The sequence below is a fragment of the Acomys minous genome (genome assembly GCF_964271855.1).
Source record: "Acomys minous genome assembly, chromosome: 7".
Lineage (NCBI taxonomy): Eukaryota > Metazoa > Chordata > Mammalia > Rodentia > Muridae > Acomys > Acomys minous.
The window spans coordinates 8429751-8448827 of NC_140488.1; the positions used below are offsets into that span (position 1 = coordinate 8429751).

General features: G+C 46.3%; 1 pseudogene across 1 annotated transcript in view; it reads left to right on the forward strand.

Annotated features, from left to right (window-relative positions):
• Window positions 1-19077, forward strand: part of LOC311601301 (actin, cytoplasmic 2-like) — a 473705-nt pseudogene that overhangs the window by 296562 nt on the left and 158066 nt on the right. The gene's annotated exons all lie outside the window — the stretch shown is intronic.

Consider the following 19077-nt stretch of genomic DNA (forward strand, 5'->3'; position numbering starts at 1 on the left):
CATGATAAAGCAGCTCTGGAAATGCCTGGCAAGGGTGACTCAAGATCCAAAGGGTGCCTGCATTGGTGGCGCTTGCCTTTAGACCCAGCATTCAAGAGGAAAAGCCTGGTGGATTGTTTTGAGTTTGAGGTCATTCTGGTCCACAAAGTGAGTCAAGGACAGCCAAGGCTATACAATGAGACAGTGTCTTGAAAAACGAGAAAATAAAAAAGTCAAAACAGCAGGCCCCTGCATTTTCCTGCAGATTCTGAAGACTAGACTATCCTCTCCCAGGAGCTCACCCCCAATACCATTGCAGGAATTTAGAATGCGATGTCTATCTGTCACTCTTCCAGGAGTTTAACTACTGTTTTGAAAGCTGCAAGGCCGTGTATGCAAACAGCATAGTATGGCAACAATTCCTAAGGTGCCTCAGAAAATGACTCTGAGTGGCCCCTCACACCCAGTTCAAGAATACTTGAAACCCAGCTTTAGAAATACACTTCCCCTGAGGGCCTGAAATCAGAAACACCTGATTGACACTCTCCAGTACAGAAACCTGACAAAAGTGCTTCAACCACTGGGAACCAAGAGAGGACCTGTCCCCAGACATGAATTTGGACCTTCCCCCAAGGACTGTGGCTATCTGAAGCTAAGAAAAATGAGGTGGCACAGTTCAGCTATGTCCCGGTGTCCACCCCGCAAGGCAGGAAGGGTCTTTCTTACATAAAGTACCTCAGGAGGAAAGGTGGGGCGGGTGAGTCTTTAGCCAGTCTCATTCTGATGGAAAGGGAAGACATCAAGAGGAACAGGTAAGATGAACGCACATCAGATATAATTCAGGAAATCCTATTTTATATAGACATAGCTGGGTCATGTACACGTCACGCAAGATCGGTCCCCACCGTGGTCCACAGCTTACAGCACCAGCTCATTTCTCCTGAGAGGGTTTAGGATCTCATTGAGGGGAGGAACTTGACCTTAGCTGGAGACATCTGTGAGGCTTGTGAGTTCCCAGGCTGGACACATCCAGGTGAGAAGTCCAGGGACTATTTAAGGAAACTCCAGGCCAGCACACAGGCAGAGATTCACAAAGCCTTCCCAGGACTGCTATTACACAAACAGCCTTGGGCTGGGCTCTCAGTATGAGCCCCAGGCACTCTTTCCTGGATGAAGTTGAGCAACTTGACCCAGCTCATCTGAGGAAAGGTCAGGTGTGTCAATATTCAAACTGAGAACTGACAGAGTTTCATTGTCCAAACACAGAATTCCAGGACCCTCCCTGCCCTCCAGCAGCCACACTGGTGCTTTGCCCCTCAGCTGGTCAGATATGCCTTATCATGCCTGCTCTCCTGTTTGGGCCTATTTCTTATCCTTTGTCCCAGTGACCCTGAAATCCAATTTTAGTTCTGCTGGTCTCTCATTCCCCCTCTGACAGGTCCCCTGAAGGCCCAATCACGGGTCTCCCTGAAACTTATTCGCTGAGTTGGCCTGCTACAGGGACAGGTATTCCTCTGACATGGCCTGTTGTAGCACCAGGTACTGTGCTCTCATGACCATTATCCAGATGGCACCCACTTTTTGCTTAATAGGAGGAGGGCACAAAGCACGATTGGTTTAAACAGAACTAAGAGCTTTTTTCCTTGTGGCCATTTGTCCCTCCAGCCAGAGAGTTGTCCTTGACTCAGTATTTCATGCTATAAAGTGGGACAATGGGCAAAGCCAGTCTCTTCTGTAACTTTTTTTCCTGGTGACATTAGGGGCGCTGTTATTGGGGCCTAGAAAGTCTGAAAAGCTTGTCAAAGGCTAGGTAACAGGGCACTTACCAAAAGCATCTGGTTTAGCTGATCCAGCTGAATGGACAGGGAGTAGTCACATCTGTGAGACTGGTTTACATCAACTTCCAGCAGGTCCAGCTCTCAGCAGCTCTGGATGGAGTCTGTTAGCCAGGTAAAAACCTGCTGAAACAAATACAGACTAGGGACAAAAGATAAAGTTGTGTCTATAAGACATCTAGGGTAGGCTTATGCCTTTGAGACCCAGTAAAAGCATGGACATTCTTTTCCCAATCCAGATGACTTGGTATACAGATTGGACAGACTTGTTTCTAGCATGACGAGAGGCACCCTCAAGTCTATATTCTGAATACCACCCAAGTGAAATTAAAATCTTTGGCTTGGGACTGATTAGTAAGTCATCAATGCTCCAGCTTATCAGAACTTTTATCCCTGATCTCTCCAAGGCCTTTATCATGAAGTGGTGTTGCATTTTTCACATGATTTTTAGCATCTAATGAGATGATCATGTTTTCTTTTTCCTTCCATTTTTTATATGATGGATTCCATTGATGGATTTTTATATGTTGAACCAACTGTGCATTCCGGGTATGGCGCCTACTGGGTAATGTCAAATGATATCTTTGATGTGTTCTTGGATTCCGTTTGTGAGTATATTTTTCATCAGTGTTCATAAGGGAAATTGGCCTGAAATTCTTTTTCTTTGGTGGGTCTTTGTGTGTTCTAGGTACCAGAATGACTGTGGCCACATAGAGTGAGTTTGGCAATGTTCTTTCTGTTTCCATTTTGTGCAATAGTTTGAAGAGTATTGGTATTAGCTCCTCTTTGAAAGTCTGGTAGAATTCTGAGCTAAAATCATCTGGCCCCGAGGCTTTTTTCCCCCTTGTTGGGAGACATTCAATGACTGCTTCTTTTCCTTAGTGGTTATAGAGGTATTTAACTTGTTTTCCTGATCTTGATTTAAATTTGGTAAATGGAATCTACGAAGAAAATTGTCCATTTCATGTAGATTTTCCAATTTTGTAGACTACCGTTTTTTGAAGTAAGACCTAATGTTTCTTTGGTTACCCCCCCCCCCCAGTGTCTGTTGTTCTGTTCTGTTTTTCCTTTCTGGTTTTGTTGATTTTGATATTTTCTCTCTGCCTTTTAGTTAGTTTGGCTAAGTGTGTGTCTTTTGTCTATTTTGTTGACTTTCTTATCAAACAGCCCCTTGCTTCTGTTCACTCTTGGTACTGTCCTCTGTTTCTAGTTTGTTGACTTCAGCTTGAGTTTGATTATTTGCAGGCATCTACTCCTCTTGGGTGTGTCAGCCTCTTTTGTTGTGAAAGCTCCCAGAGGAGCTATTAAGTGGCTAATATGGAATCTCCCCAATTTCTGTATGAAGGCGCTTAGGGCTAAGAACTTTCCTCTTAGTACTGCTTTCATTGTGTCCCATAGGCTTGGGTATGATGTGCCTTCATTTTCATTGAATTTTAGACAGGCTTTAATTTCTTTTTCATTTCTTCCCTGGCCCGGTTGTCACTGAGTAGAGAGTTGGTCATTTTCCATGATTGTGTAGGGTTTTTGTTATTTCTGGTGTTGAGATCCATGTTAATCCATGGTGATCTGAGAAAGCACAATGGGTAATTTCAATATTTTTGTATAAGTTACGGTTTGCTTTGAGACCGACTATATACTACGAATTTTCGAGAAGGGTCCATGTGGTGCATAGAAGAGAGAATATTCCTTTGTGCTTGGGTGAAAAGTTCTGTAGATAACCATTGGTTCCACTGGATTCATTCCATCTGTTCGTTTCATTATTTCTCTATTTTGTTTCTGCCTCAGTGATCTGTCCTTTGGTTAGAGTGCGACACTGAACTCTCCCACAATTGTGGTGTATGAATCCCCATGTGCTTTAATAACAAGTTTGTTCTGGTTTTGTTTTTGTTTTGTTCTGTTTTTTAATAAAGATGTATGCCCTTGTATATAGTTCACAGTACTCTGTGGTGCTGTGCATCCCCTCACCTGGGGTGGGGGTCGTTCGACTTGAACCTGGATGCATGGCCAGGACACTGTGAGCTGGAGGCCTGTGCTGCCTGGTGACCACAAGGCTCTGCCCATCCAGGGACCCTAAGACTGAAAGCCTTGGAATCCACTTGAAGCGAAGGAAACAGGAACCTCTGGAGCAGAGTTTGTGCCCTTTGCCCTAATGTGGCTGTGATCTCCTTCCTGGAGGGTCTAAAGCAGTTCTGGGTCTGCCCCACCTCCTGCCACCCACTCTTCCACCTTCCTCCTGAGTGTGGAGGCAGGCAGGTGGCAAGCTCTGTGCTGCTCTTCCTGGGCCCTCCCCTTCTTGCCATTAGGCTGTGAGCTCAGTGAGGAGGCCCAGGTCACATGGCCTGTGTGCCCTGAAACTCCACTGACATTGATGCTCTGCTCCTTCTCAACATCATGCACAGCAGTGGGGTTTTGCTTAAGGACAGGCCATGCAAACCTGGGGTTTGGTGCTCTTGTGCCTGTCTGTGCAGTTTGAGAGTCTGGGGTCAGGGAGGGGAAGTGGCACTCACTGGATAGGATGGAGGCTTCTAGAGAAAGGCTCCACAAGGTCCTGCCAACAGAAGTGGCCATGCCTGAGAGAACACAGAGGAGGGAGTGTCCCCTTGCCCTATTCAGGTGTCAAAACTGTGTTAGTGGACATCAGCATAGAGACAGTCAGTCCTCTGATTGTCCTGCCTGCTGACTCACTCTGAGGTCACTGCCTCCAGTACCAACCCTAACTTCAGCTGAGAAGCACTTACAGAAGACACCATGCTACCCCTTTTGGTCAACAAATTCTGGACTGTCAGGTCCAAAGACATCTAGTTCCCCTTCACCATAATGAACCACTTCCCTTCTGTCAGGCAAAATGGGCAGATAGCTGTGTCTGATGTCTTTGAGCACAACAAAACTAATGCCGGCTTCCTGGCTACTTCAGTATAACAAATGTCTGTTTAAAAGTCAGTGAGTTGGAAAAAAAACCACACAGGAAGGATTACTAAGCATGGTTGCTGGAATCTCATTGAATGACTTACTTTGTATAGATAAGGTTTCTTTCTTCCTCTTCTCTCTCTCTCTCTCTCTCTCTCTCTCTCTCTCTCTCTCTCTCCTTCTTCCTTCCTTTTTTTCTTTTCTCCGAAGATAAGCTTCCTCTGTGTACCCTTGTCTGTTGTAGATCCACATTTTAGAACTGGCTGGCCTTAAACTCATTTTGATCTGCCTGCCTCTGCCTCCCTTATTTCTGAGATTACAGGCATGCACCATGACACCTGGCCCCAAAATCACTTTTATTGTTACATAAAAAAGGTACCACTACACTTAATCCCAGCACTCACTCAGGGGATGCCAAAGCAGGTGGAACTCTGTGAGGTCAAGGCCGGCCTGGTCTACAGAGTGAGTTCCAGGACAATCAGGCCTAAAACAGAGAAACCCTGTCTCAAAATAAGAAAAAGCATCTTGTTCGAGTCAATTTCCACACTCACAAAGTTCCTATCTGATCTAGGGGCTATCAGGAAAGAGCCATCACCTCAGGCATATGAGACTTCCTGGGTTGTCAGACAGGTCAGAGCACTGGGTTTATGCAAAGGCTGTGAGAAACCTTCAAGACAACAACACAAAGACTCTGAGATAATGATCACTGACCAAAGGCAGACTCACAGCTTAACTGCTGTCACTCCAGATTCAGGCTAGATACAATGGGTCTGGCCAGAAATGTACAGCTTCACCCCATCTAATAGTTATGCTGTGACTAACTTTATTCTGCCTCCTCTTAGCTTTCCAGAAGTGCAAGGAGGGCAGGTCTCTGTCGTTAGATCCGCAGTTTCTCATCATCAGGCCCTGTTTGCTGTGCCCAGAACTCTCAGCAGTCTACAAGGTTGTGTGGAGCTGGAAGCTCAATCTCTACTCACCAGGCTGCAGCTGAGGCACCAGAACCAAGTTTCAAACCCCAACACCCATGCTAGAAGCCCATACCTAGTAGAGAGTAGCAGGATATATTCCAAAATGGACTTCTCCTCACTTGAGTAGGACAGTGTGACTACTGTAGGCTCAGAGGAGCCGGGGTGGAATGGTGCTGAGAAGGCAGCTAAGTAAAGGCCCTGTCAGCTCACTCTCACAGTGCAGACTCTAAAGGCAAGGCAACATTGAGCCACCATTCGCTTGCAGAACATAGCCCACTCTGTGCTGTTCCCAGAGCCATCCAGACTGTCATGCCCTCATGATGGGGATGGTAAAGAGGCTCTCCCTCCTGTGGTGCACCCAACCTTGCTGACATGGCCCCAAGTATCTCAGTATTTAGGGAAATGGAGAACTGCAAGGAAATGCCCTCTGTACTAAAGATCTCCTGCTGCACTGTGGATTGCACAGAGAAACAGCAGTTAGTGTCTGTGCCCCGCCCCCCACATCATGTGTGCTTCCTCATGTTGTTATTCCAGCCCACACCCATGTAGTGTATGAACAACATCCAGGAGACCAGGTGCCAAGTCCAGGGCCAGGCACTGAGTTGACACTGATGCCCTGGCGAATGTGTGATGAACAGGGAAAGCCACTAGTCCTTCTGCAGTGCAAGAGCTCTGTGGAGAGGTTTCCCCAGCAAGGAAGGCTGGCTCCCATCCAGCTATTTCTTATCTTATAAATCCTAAATATAGCTCTGATTCCTTGAGGTTGACGAACATGTATTAGGGGGGCAGGTGAGATGGCACACAGCTGCAATCCCAGCACCTTGGAGACAAAGAAAGGCAGATCTTTGTGAGTCCCAGGCCAATCTGGTCTACAACTGGAGTCCAGGACAGCCAAGGCTACCAAGAGAAACCCCATCTCAATAAGCCAAAAAAAAATGTTAAGTGGAGGATATTTTGTAGCAAGCCTTTGCACGTTCCTTTACAAAGTTTCTAGTGTCTGTCTTGCTCATGTGTCAGGCAATTTCCTACCCCATGGCACTGAGAGGAAAGGCCTGCATCTCCTTGGCCAGGGTACAGTAGTGTCCATCTCTTAGCAGACAGGCAGTAGTTTGAGGTGTGCTTATACAGGGCTAAGAGATGCTTGGCTCTGAACCGCGGTTGCTACACAAAAATTTCCTGGTAACATCTACAGAGGGCAGGGTCCCAGGAGAATGGAATCTCCTGCTTCCAGATACCTGACTAATGTGAGGTGACACCATAGGGTCAGTAGCTATAGCCTCATGCATCCAGTTCGCTGAGGGCATAAAACTGTGGCTGCTGTCCATGGAAGGGCAAGGCTGACCCAAGGGTGTGGAAGCCTGGGCCTTCAGATTAGTTCCAAGGGTCAGATAGCATAGCAGGCAGACTCGTGGCTCAACATTAAGATGTTTATTTAGCACTACGAGATTTGTTTTAATGTATTAAGAACTGAAACTGGCCTATTTTCAAAAAATGGTGACTTTTTCCCAGTCTTTAGTGCACTGGGCTTACATGAGCTTGTTTTCTTTTTGAATGGTGCGCAGATTGTACTTGTGTTATCTGTATATTGCTCCTCCTTGTCCATCTCTTCCTCCTCTTCCTCCCCTTCCTCCACTTCCTCTCACTCCTCCTCTTCCTCCTCAGTGGCCTCTCTTAGGGATATGGTTGAGAGGTCAGCTTTCATGATGGAATGGCAAGTCTACATAGACATCACGTACCCCAGAGGTATGGACATCACGTACCAGAGGTATGCTGTGGAGCTACCTGGTGCAGGCACTGCCCCTTCGATCTTACCAGTATCCGATGGAGGAACCGTCCCATGATCAGATGTGCCATCTCTGCTCAGGCCACTTGTCTCCTGAGGTGGGCAGTTGTCAGGGGGCACTTACAGGGATGTTGCTCTTTTTCAGTGTACTAGAAGGCCCTGGGGAAAGGATGCCTGCAGGTGTCTGTGTGTTGGGAAACCCCTGTTGGGACTTCATGCCATCTTTCTTGGCCTTATGTTTCAGAGGGGAATGTCTGGGAGGTAAAAGCCTCATCCATTTGTGGATGTGGCCCTGCTCTTGTCAATGGAGATTGTGCCTCGCTCACCACAGCCACATTAGTCAATTTGCTCCCCACAGTATTCCCCAGGAGCTCTGGCTTGTCCCTCTGGAAGATGAAGTAGCCATAGATGTAAAACAAAATGGATTAGGCTAGCCAATTGGAAACACAGCTGTACTGAACACATGACATCCTACTGATCTTTTTTGTGATGCAAAGAATGACAGAAGTGACTGGTGAAAGGTGTGCTGTGCTGTGGCAGGACCCCAGTAAAGAGAAATGACTCATGTGTAAGGTGGTGATACTGTTAGACCCTAGAGTCCACTCGGGTAGTAGGGGGTCGTCACAAGAGACCACTTGAGGACCACAGTGTTGATGCAAAAGCACAAGGTTTATTGCTGCTGCGCGTCAGGGGGACTCAGCACTCACCCGGGAGGGGGGAGGCACACCCAGAGTCACTGTTACAGACTTTTTAAAGGCAAAAACCACAAAGGTTAGGAGGGGCTGCATGCCCTATTTTAGGATTGGCTCTGGTGGTCGCTAGGGGTGCTTGTCTAATTATTATTGGCTACTTCAGGGGTCGTTGGCCTCGGGAGCTGTTCTTTGCAAAGAGGGGTGATGGGGAGATTTCAGAGAATTTCCTTAGTTGAAAGTGTTTATCTTGGTTGGCCACCTTAATCTCAGAAACTGAAGCTGAGCTGGCCTTCAACTCTTTTGGGGTCATTTTCCCAAGCTTGTCTGGGTCACGTTCCCAGGCTGGCTGAGAGAGGGTCCTTACAATACATGTATGTGGCATAAACTGGCTTCTCCTCTGCCTACATGACTGCCTGTCTTCAGACATCTAAAGAGACAAACTGGAGTGCATTGTCAAAGTCTTTTACCCTTTAGTAAACAACACTGTCTGCTGAATGAGGGAGGAGCTTGAAGCACATTGTTAATGGGGTGTGTAGATAGGAAGAGGTTCCCTTCACAAAAAGTGGGAAACAAAGAAAAGCTTTGTAAGTTACCATGATTTTCCAGTCTTCTCCAGAGCACAGCTGGCAAAGAAAGGTCTTCCTGCTTTCCTTCTCAAAAATCTTCCGGGGGCTCCTTCTCCAGCTGCTGCTGCTGCTAGGAAGGGATGTCTCAACCCTGAGGACCTGAGGAGCCCTAGATCCTGACCCTTGCTCATCTCTCTTCTTCTTCTTCTCTTCTTCTTCTTCTTCTTCTTCTTCTTCTTCTTCTTCTTCTTCTTCTTCTTCTTCTTCTTCTTCTTCCTCCTCCTCCTCCTCCTCCTCCTCTTCATCCTCATCCTCATCTTCCTTCATCTTCTTCTTAATATTATTTTGTTTAGTCGCTTGGTTTTTCAAGACAGGATTTCTCTATATAGCCTTGTCTGTCCTGGACTCCCTCAAATTCACAGAGATCTGCTTGTCTCTGCCTCCCACTAGTGCTGGGATTACAGGCCTGCACCACAGCACCTGGCTTCCAAAATCTACTCATCACCTCTTTTCTCATGACCATGTGACAAAGCAGCAGCAAGACAAAAAGCCAGGCCTGCTCTCTTGAGGCTCTGGCCTTTTTATCCCCTCTCTAGAGTCCCCAGAATTAAACTATCTCCAGTTGGCCGAACTGCAGCCCTGCCACCCACACAGGAGGCAAATAGTCTGCTGCTGTGGACAATCTGAAGCAGCCACATAGACCAGGCCTGGGATTAAAACCAAAAGATATTTACATACCATAACTGGGTTTTTTAAGACACCAAAAATATTGCTACATCTTTGTCTTAGGCCAAGCAGGTTTATAAGAAGTACTACATCATATACACCAATTCCAGTGGAGAGATGGGACAAAGTCAGCAGATGTTATCATACAGTGGGACACAGTCAGCAGGAAGCTGTTCAAAGTTACAGAGGGGAATCACAGGGGAAACACAGGGCACCTCCAGAGCATTATAGACTGAGCACATAGTGGCCTTGGTTCTGGTAATCACAGCTCCATGTGATGGAAGGCTTGAGGTTGCAGGATGTGGAGCCATAGCTCCTCCAAGACTGTGTCCCCGGCCCATTACCAGCTCTATTCTGCATAATTCTGGTTTCAGAGAATGAGCCTCATTCTTTCCTTTCCTATACATCAGTGCTTCTGGGGGACATCAGGCTCCCGAGGACTGGACCCAGACTATTATAAGCTCTGCCAAACAGAATCCTAATTTAGAGAAGAAGGATATATTGCATTGTCCATAGGTCAGGGCCTCAGGGAAAGCCTTGGTTGATCAGTCCAGGCTTCAGAAGTTCCCTCCTTTTTAATTATTATTTATTTTTAAAGGCCAGAAGAGTTTACCAGTGTCTGAATCTCCAAGAGACTCTTATGTTCTCTGACCAACTAATACCTTCTAGCATTGTGAAAGGAATTATCAATACACGTATTCTAATCATAATATTGAATGGAGGTGGAAGGTTGTAAAGCAGATTAAATCCTGTAACTAGTACAGTGTATCTTTGGCTAGTTTGGATGGGAAATCTATACAATTAGAGAGAAACAGCTGATACAAATAATCTGGAAACAATCCCTACTTTTTGGAGCAGAGGTACTTTCCGAGTAAATAATATATGTGGAGGGCTAACATAAGCACTGATTCCAAACATGTTACAGTTGTTTTTCCTCTCTAAAAGTCCCATAGATGATCAAGAGGTCCAGAGCTGTGGCTAACAGCCAAAAGCCTAGTTGAGTCTTTTATTATTTTTTTCCTTTTTGTAGACATTAAAACAGGATCGGGTTCAATGAGGGGATCTCAGGATATCAACCCTGAGCAGGTGGGCCCCGCCCAGGACAATTGAACCAGCCCTTGAGTTTGTCCATCCAGAGGCACAGAGTCCTTTAGAACCAGGGACCATTTTAGAGCCATGGAACACAGTACCCAAAGGGGGATTGTGCTTTGAGAGCAGAGCATTGGGTCTTTATTGCAACCTGGGGACTATCTATCTGCTTGGGCAACTTGTGGGTTGTTAGAGAAAGGAAAATTCAAGTGATGAATGAAGTAGTATTTTAAGCACTGTATATCAGTCTCCATGGACCCCAAAGCCTTAAGCCTTATAGGTCAGAAAGATGGAAGGGACACATAGGAACCTCCCAGTGACAAACATATAGGGATAGTTGATGATATCCCAGAATCATTCAAGAGAGCAGTGCAAGGCAGCACATGAAAATCACCCAGAAGATCAGTTACATCAGTCTGATACTTTCAGTTATTATGTAATGAGAGTCAGATATTTTAAAAACTTAATCTGATATACTTTACAGCCTGTTTTTAATTGCTAAACATGGACCTTATAAACTTCAATGCATAATATGGCCTTTAATTTTTGTTCTTCATATGCCTTATATAGCTTATGCATCCTCTGTGTACTTTAAATAACTTACTTGGGATTTTATAGGTTATGAGGAACCCTCTTTGGCTTTTTTTTTGCAAATATATATCTATCTCAATCTTTATATACAAACCCTTATTTATAAAGATATTTTTATTTTAGCCGCATCAGATTTTTATTTATTAATACCATGAGATTTAGTAGTACTATAGGAGTAAGCCCCATCCCACCTTCATAAAAAATTTCCTGAGAAGGCCTGCTTGGAACAACTAAGTACTCCTCAGGGAATTGAGACCCAACAGAGGCTACCTACCTTTAGCAGCTCTTTACCCCTAGCAACTTTATTTTGTTGTAGCTGATGTTGTTGAAATTTGTCAGCCATAAACTGTTAGTTTTTGGAAGTACTATGTTACTGTTATGTATCCTGTCAAATTGTGTCAAAATTAAACTAAAGAAAACATCAAAATCATAACATAAACATCTCTTTGTGTCCAGGAAGTTGATCTCATAAGTAGTTGATAGGGTGCCTGGAGAAGAGAGGAAGGATACATTGTAACTCTCTTCAAGGACATGGTACCAGCTCAGTTTTAGCCCTTATTTTTTGTATTTTTCTCTTAGGCTGCTCTGTTCTCCTTGTCCCAGTCACAGAGCCAGAAGGCTATTCTGTCAGACTGACCCAGGAGACGGGGTTAAAGGACATATGGAGAAAGAAAAAATACCTGTGAACCAGAAATGGGAGGGTCAAATGCCACATTCTAGAGTCAGCCCTTAGGCTTAAATGCCACAGGTCATTTTGAGAGCAACAGGTGCTCTGCTTGGATTGATGGGAGCTCATTAGACCTCCTTTGCATCCAAGAGAGTGTTTCCAATTGGAGGTTTGAGGTGGTAAAACCTGATGTGCAGAAATTAATCAGAGCAGAGGAGAAAATAGAAAAAGGATTTGGAGGTCAGAAATATTTTAGCATTGTTACTATGAAGCTGTGAGTGTCAACGCCTGCCTGTGGCCTCTCAGGCACATTTGTCCTGCCTGCTCTGTGCCACATGCCAGGCCATGGCTTTGGCTGACCTTCACTAGCAAGTGGCTCTCCTGAGAGGCTTGGGGTGGAGTAGGGTCTGGGGCCTAAGGCCAGGCTGCCAGGCTGCCAGTCACCCCACCCTCTGTGCCCCCAGCCACCAGCATCTAGGCCACCTTTAAAAAACCCTTGATGTGCTGAGGTGAATTGATGGGTGGGGGCTCTCATTTCTGAGAAGGGGAGGGGGCTGAGAGAGAAAAGAGGGTAGGAGGGTGGGACCCAGAGGAGAGGAGGGAGTGGGCTGCTGTAGGGATGTAAAGCAAATGAGTGAGTGAGTGAGTGAGTGAGTGAGTGAATAAGCAAACAACAGCCCCCACACAGGCAAGCTTCCTCCCCTGCTGTAGGTTCTGTCACCTCCTGGAGCTAGTGCAGTGGCCTTCAGAGCCACCCAGCCACTGCAGCTGATCTTCCTAATTTTCTTAATGTCTTCATGTGTCTTTTCTTGTCTTTGGCCCATTGGTCTGCAAAACCCCTCCTGTGGTAGGAGCACTGGCTCAGATGAACCAGTGGGAGCCATTTTTGGAGATTTTATAACTCTTTTCATCAAAAACAAAACCAAAAACATAACACCAACACAAAAAATCCATTTTCCTTGTTCCTTCTGGCATCATGAAGTAACTTAAGCACTGATGTCACTTTTTGTTCCTAAACCTTTTAACAGTTTTTAAAAAATGTTTTCTCCTCCAGTCTGCTTTGGACTATGGAGTAACCAGAAATTTGAGGTGTGGTATTACAGTTAAATTAACTTCATCCTGTGGATCTAAGCAATTTTAAAGCAAATTTCGTAGCACAAATTATCCCTCCATTGCTTGCTCCTCCCTTGCACTAGGCTCCGCCCCTGCTGGGGGTAGGTGGTGTAGAAGCTTAGTTGGCCCTAATAGGTGGTGTTCTGTCTGAGTTTTACCTGCATGTTCTCATGCCTTTAAATTCACAGAAACTTTGTCAGGGAAGCAAGGGCCGGCTTTTAGAACGAAAATAAAGAAGCTTTTGAAGTGCTTTAATAATTCATTATAAGAACTAGAGTGCACAAACAAGGTGTCTAAAGTTACAAACGTCGTCGTCAGAATTTGGCTGTCCTACATTTACTCCTGATTCCTCTCTGCTGGGCGCGACTTCTCATGTATATATACGTAATCAGTATACAGATATGGACAGAGGTATCACAGGAATGCCTAGTCTCTCTCCTGTACTCAGGTACATGCCTTCAGTTGGCCATATGACTGAACCTGCTGGTCACTCTTCAGTAACAATATCCTGAGAGGGAGTTGCCAGGAGACGAGAAAGATAGAAAAACTGGAAATAGGGAAGATAAACCTGTGGGCAGGAGGTCTTGTAAAAGCAATCTCTTATGCCAAACAAGCTTCTTAACAAGCACAGCATCACTGGACATGGCGGTGCACACTTTTAATCCCAATGTTTCTAGGCAGAGGCAGGTGGATCTCTGAGCTCAAGGCCAGCCTGTTCTATAGAGCAAGTTTCAGCACATCCTGGGCTACAAAGTGAAACCAGGTCTTGAAGAAAGAAAAAAAAAAAGTAGAGCATCTTATAGATTATTTACAGGGGTAAAATGGGATAAAATCACCAAGAAGCTAATCAAGCAATGCCACACAAGGACAGGTCATCTCAAGAGCATGACACAGCCAAGCACATAGCAGTGGCCTTGGGTCTGATAATCATAGCCCCAAATGTTGGGAAAAGTGGGGTTCTCAGAATATGTAGCCAGGCTTGCCCCAGGCCGTTAGCAGCTCTGCCAAGTATATTCCTGGTTACATTGGGGCTTCAGGGAAAAGTCCTCAGGGCCCTGGCTCCAAACCATTACTGGCTCCTCTAAGCATATTCTTGGTTTAAAGAAGGAGCTAAGCCTCTTCTCCACATATATTAGGGCCTCAGGAAAGCCACAGATGCACAACCCAGCCCTCCACAGGAGAGAGGAATTCGCACAAGTTGTTCACTAAGTTTTTTCATATGGACCCTGCCTGACAGCAAACCACCCACACCCAAACAGGGAGGGAGGGAGGGAAGGAGGGAGGAAGGGAGGGAGGGACAGGGGAGAGAGAGAGAGAGAGAGAGAGAGAGAGAGAGAGAGAGAGAGAGAGAGAGAGAGAGAGAGAGAACGAGAACGAGTAGGAGGAGGAGGAGAAGGAGGAGGATAAATAAAATAAAATAGTTTTAGTTACTTCCTAAGGAGAATTTCTACTTGCTTAGCTAGACATGACTGAAGTCATCCCTACCTAATAGGTATAAGTAAGAGCACAGTTAACTAGCCTGCTCCATCAGCAGAAAGGCTTGTTGGAGATTAAGCTGCAAAGGCCCTCCCTCCTTCTCTCTCTCTGTCTCCTCTCTCTCTGTCTCTCTCTGTCTCTCTCTCTCTCTTGGGTAGAAGAGAGCAGAACCAAAATGGTAGGTAAGGAAGCACATTTATATTTACGACGATCCGTAGGGTGGGTTCTTTGAACTGGTACAGGACATTTGGATTGACACTGAACTACTGGCCTTGCCCAAGAACTTTGTTCTTTGGGGGAGGTTAACGGAGGTTACTATTACTTTAAGGGAGGCTGCCCCTAAGCAGAAAACAGCCTTTTGGCCTCCCTTTACCCAATAACAATACTTGTGTTCACCCAGCCAAAGTCCTCCTGCTTAGGGCTTTGCACCATCACTGACATGTTGGGTGCTATTTTGAACATAGTAATAGGCTCCACTGCGCATGTGTTTATTGACTGAGTCTAGGTGTGGAAGGTGCGGTGGAAGGAAGCCGTGCTCCACCTCAGTGAGGGACAGCAGAGGCTGTGGTGTGTTCATTTGCCTCCAGCACCAGTCTGCAGAGGGAGATACAGATTTACAATGGGAAACCACAACCAGATAGAACAGGAGTGTTACCCTGCCTCCCAGTATGTAGCCCAGTCTGACCTCTCTGAAGACCAGCACCCTGTTTCAAAGTGGTAGTGCAGAGAGGACGAAGCCTCCCATGCTTAGTGGAAGAGGACTTGAATAAGATTCTGTCCAGGCGGCTCACCAGTTTTACTCATGTCCCATACCTGGGTGCACGCTACCTCCTTTATCCTCAGGCTTTTTACATGATTTCTCTGCCCTCCTCTGTCTTGTCCAGCAGGACCAGTAATTACGGGGTCACGAGGGGAGCCATACCTGAAAAGATGGGACGAGAAAGAAGGAGGTGAGACCAAGTAGAACTCCTATCAAGGTCTGTTTATTGAATCAAAAGCAAAAGCTTATATGGGGTGGAGGCAGGGGCTAAGCAGCAGGGGCGGGGGCCCAAGAATGCCTCCAGATGATGTCATCAGGGGAACATCCTGTGGTTTATCTCGGAACACTATCTCTCTATCTCTCAGAAAGTCCCTAGCTATCCTGCTGAACAACATCTGCAGGGGGTGAAAGGAGGAAGTTATACAAGGCTGAAAGGAAGAAGTTAGCTTTGGAATGGGCCATCAGTATTTTTCCATAGCCAGTAGATTCTTTTAGCCTTCAGTGACCTTGGGTTGGCTCCTGGCACTCCTCTGTGTTGCTGGGCTTCATCAGTAAGCTCCTGCATGTAAATAAATAGGGTATAGGGCTTTGGATGCCTCTGAATTGTAGGGTTTTTCAGTTCAGCAGTCTGTGTCCTTCCCACGTAGAGAAACTTCACGTTTCTTACACATGTCCTTAAGACCAAGGCTGGCACTTTCTTGGGGGCCTTTACAAGCTGCCTTAGCCATCTTCATATTACCACAGTGAAACACCTGGGGCAGTTTGCAAGGACAGTAATCTCAGTTTCTTCCCATGCCTTTTTCTGTTCAGGAGACAATAACACATCCTGGCAGGCAAGTGTGACAGGACCAAGTGCTGAAAGCACAGAACAGGGGAGAGAAGAGGGAGACATTCTGCCCTTAGCGACCACAGTCTGTCAGAGGCATGCCTTAATAATGCAAACCCCTGCCACAATGGACCACTGGAGGATACTCAACGTCCACACTATGGCAGGAGCCTATTAACTCTGGTGACCACTCACGTACAGGGACAGAGTCCTTGAGTGGGAAGGGACTGGTGGGGAAGAGATTGTGAAAGTCACCGTTTTTGAAGTGGCTTTATTCATTTGGGAGGACGTATCCACTGTAGCTGCTATAGAATCTGTCCCATTTTAAGGAGTGTCTGAGCTGCTGGTGATGTCACATGCCATTAATCCCAGACCTCGGACAGCAGAGGCAAACAGATCTATGTGCCTTTTAGGCCAGCCTGGTTTACAGATTGAGTTCTAGGACAGGCAAAGCTACACAGAGAAATCTTGTCAAAAAAAAACAAAAAACAAAAAATAAAACTCTAACAAACCCCCACAAGATTGTAAAAAAAAAAGAATGTCTCTGAATGGACAAAGGGATTGGGAGTGTAAACCCTGAGCGGAACTTAGAGCTGACTTCAGTCTACTCCAGGAGGGTCACCATGGGGAGCTAGCCTCCCTCAGCCTGCTGGGGCTGTTTGCCCCAGGTTGCACATGATGTTTAACTAGTACATCCTTAAGCACCTGTACAAGTCCTTGAGGAGATTGGGCCTACTAAGGTTTCCTCAAAGGGAAAAAGGGAAGCTTTGAGGCCTCAAAGAACCCATGGCCTTGGCAGGTGTCATAGGATTCTCAAGGGGCCCTTGGTCGATAAACTACTACTCTTTTCACCTAATGAAACAGTTCCCAAGGGTAATAATCTTTGGAAGAGCATATGTGCCTTTGTATAGCCCGAAGGAAGACCTCAGTGGTACACATTTGTGACCGTGTCCCCTGCTTTGGGTGACTCTCTGTGTTATAACGTCTTATGAAGCTGAGTGGAATGCTTCCATAGTGTGCCTGCTTTTCAGTTGAGCACAGAATCCCCAAACAGAATCGCTGCTTTGGAGTTATCCACAGTCCTGCGGTGACCTCACTAAACTCCTTGGTTCGACAAGCCAAACTAAATGGAATTCTTCTTTGTTATGTGTCTTCTATATTTGGGGTGGACAATCCCTTCTGCCCAGCTCCTCGGTGAAAGTCATCTGGCACATGAGACCTAAAAGAAACTGACAGAGTAAAAGAGATGGGTTGCAGTGCAGTATCTACCAGGGGAATATAGGCAGGAGCATCGTCCTCTTTGAGGCCTCCAATGGCGCATCCCTTAGCTATGGTGATAGTTTTATGGCCACTGCTACAGCTAAGAAAGCCTGCACTTGTGGCTCAGCAGTTGGCTCATAGGAATCTTGCCTGGCTAAGGAAGAATTGCAATGGGAAGTGAACATGCAGAAGGTGTCCACCTAAGACACAGCAGCAAAAGAGAATAGAGGGAAGCTGGTCCAGAAGATCTGAATGGGGTCCTGTGAAAGGCTCTTTTATTTGCCTGTGGCAGCTGTTGTCTCAAAAACTAGTGCCTCTGTCTGCTAGCCTAGGCCTGGTCATGGAAGCTCCTTACCTCTGTGCGCTCTATCCCAGGCCTAGGATGTTCTCAGTCTCTGAGACTGACTGCTAAATAAACTCACCCCTCCTTGTTCTTACTGAGCTCCAACTCCAAGAATGAGCCCAGATTTTAATCCATTAGTTCATGCTCCCTGTGTCTAAGGCCCCCAGTCTCTTGAGTGGATGAGTCTGAACATGTGCCTACCTGAAAGCTGTCTTGTGATTCTGTTGTGTGCATCTCTCCCTATATGTGTTTGTCTCTTCTGTGTTACAGAGAGTGCCTGCTGTCTGGTGTGTGTGTGTGTGTGTGTGTGTGTGTGTGTGTGTGTGTGTGTGTGTATGTGTGTGTGTGTGTGTGTGAAAACTCCTGTATAGTTCAGCTTGTGCTGTCACCTTCCCTCTGAGAGTCTGCCTTGCCCTCCAGGAAATTCTTTTGCATGGGAAATGGCAGAGAAGGAGATCTTCCCTGTCAGCTGGCCCTCAGGCAACCTCTAAGCAGCAGAAACCTAAAAACAGCTTTCACAGTCTCAAGTCCTAAGACACAGACATGGAAGGCAGAGCAGGGAAAATAACCTCAAGTGAGACTAGGCTGGTTTCTTAGAGCCTCAAAAGAAAACAATGTAGCTTCAATTTCCCTGTCCACCTATCTGTCTGGGCTCTGGCTTGGAGCCCTGCCTGCTTCTGAAACCCAAAACTGGCCCCATGCCTGAGAACCAGGTGAGAGTATGGTGTGAACCTTGTCTCCCTAGTCCAGAGGTTCCTGCGAGGTGGAGAGCGGCTTCTGCTGTCCTCTTGGGTCCCACACACAATGACCACTAAGACACTGTAGGGAGTAACTCCACCTCCAAAAGTCAGCCCTTTAGCATTGTGTCCACAGGGAGTGGCTGGGTTAAAGGCTGATTCTGGCTAATGGGACTCTGTTTGTTGCAGTGGTCACACAGGGGAAGAGCTGAAACATTGTGGGCCCTTCTCTCTGGTGCTTGGCCTCCCTGCCTCTTACCCCCACTCCCATGCTGCCTTTGGGACATCTGAGATTGGCCCCAGGCGAAGCTTTCATGCCAACTCTCGTGAGGCCTTTGGAAACACACTAACTAGTGTCAACACTGCTTTATCTTAAAATGTCTCTATCCTGAAAAGGGCCTTTCATGGCTATAAACTGCCCACTGTGACTCAGAAAGGGCAGCAACATAGTAGGGCATGGCACAAAAAGGCTCCTCTTTCAAGTCCATGGATGCTCGAAATCTTGCATTACAACAGTTTTCTGAGACCTTACCCCAAGTCCCTGGATGCCAAAAAAAACCCACCTGCCTATTTCCCTCACCCTCTCTCTGTGGGGCATGGCACTAAAAGGCTGTTACTTCAAATCCCCAGGTGCTGGAATACTTGTGTCACAAAATGGCTCTGAATCCCATCCCAAGTCCCAGGAATGCTGCATAAACCACCAGGCTCCTTCCCTTCAGGAATCTCGGAAAATGGCTCCTGATGCCCCAGGTCCTGGTT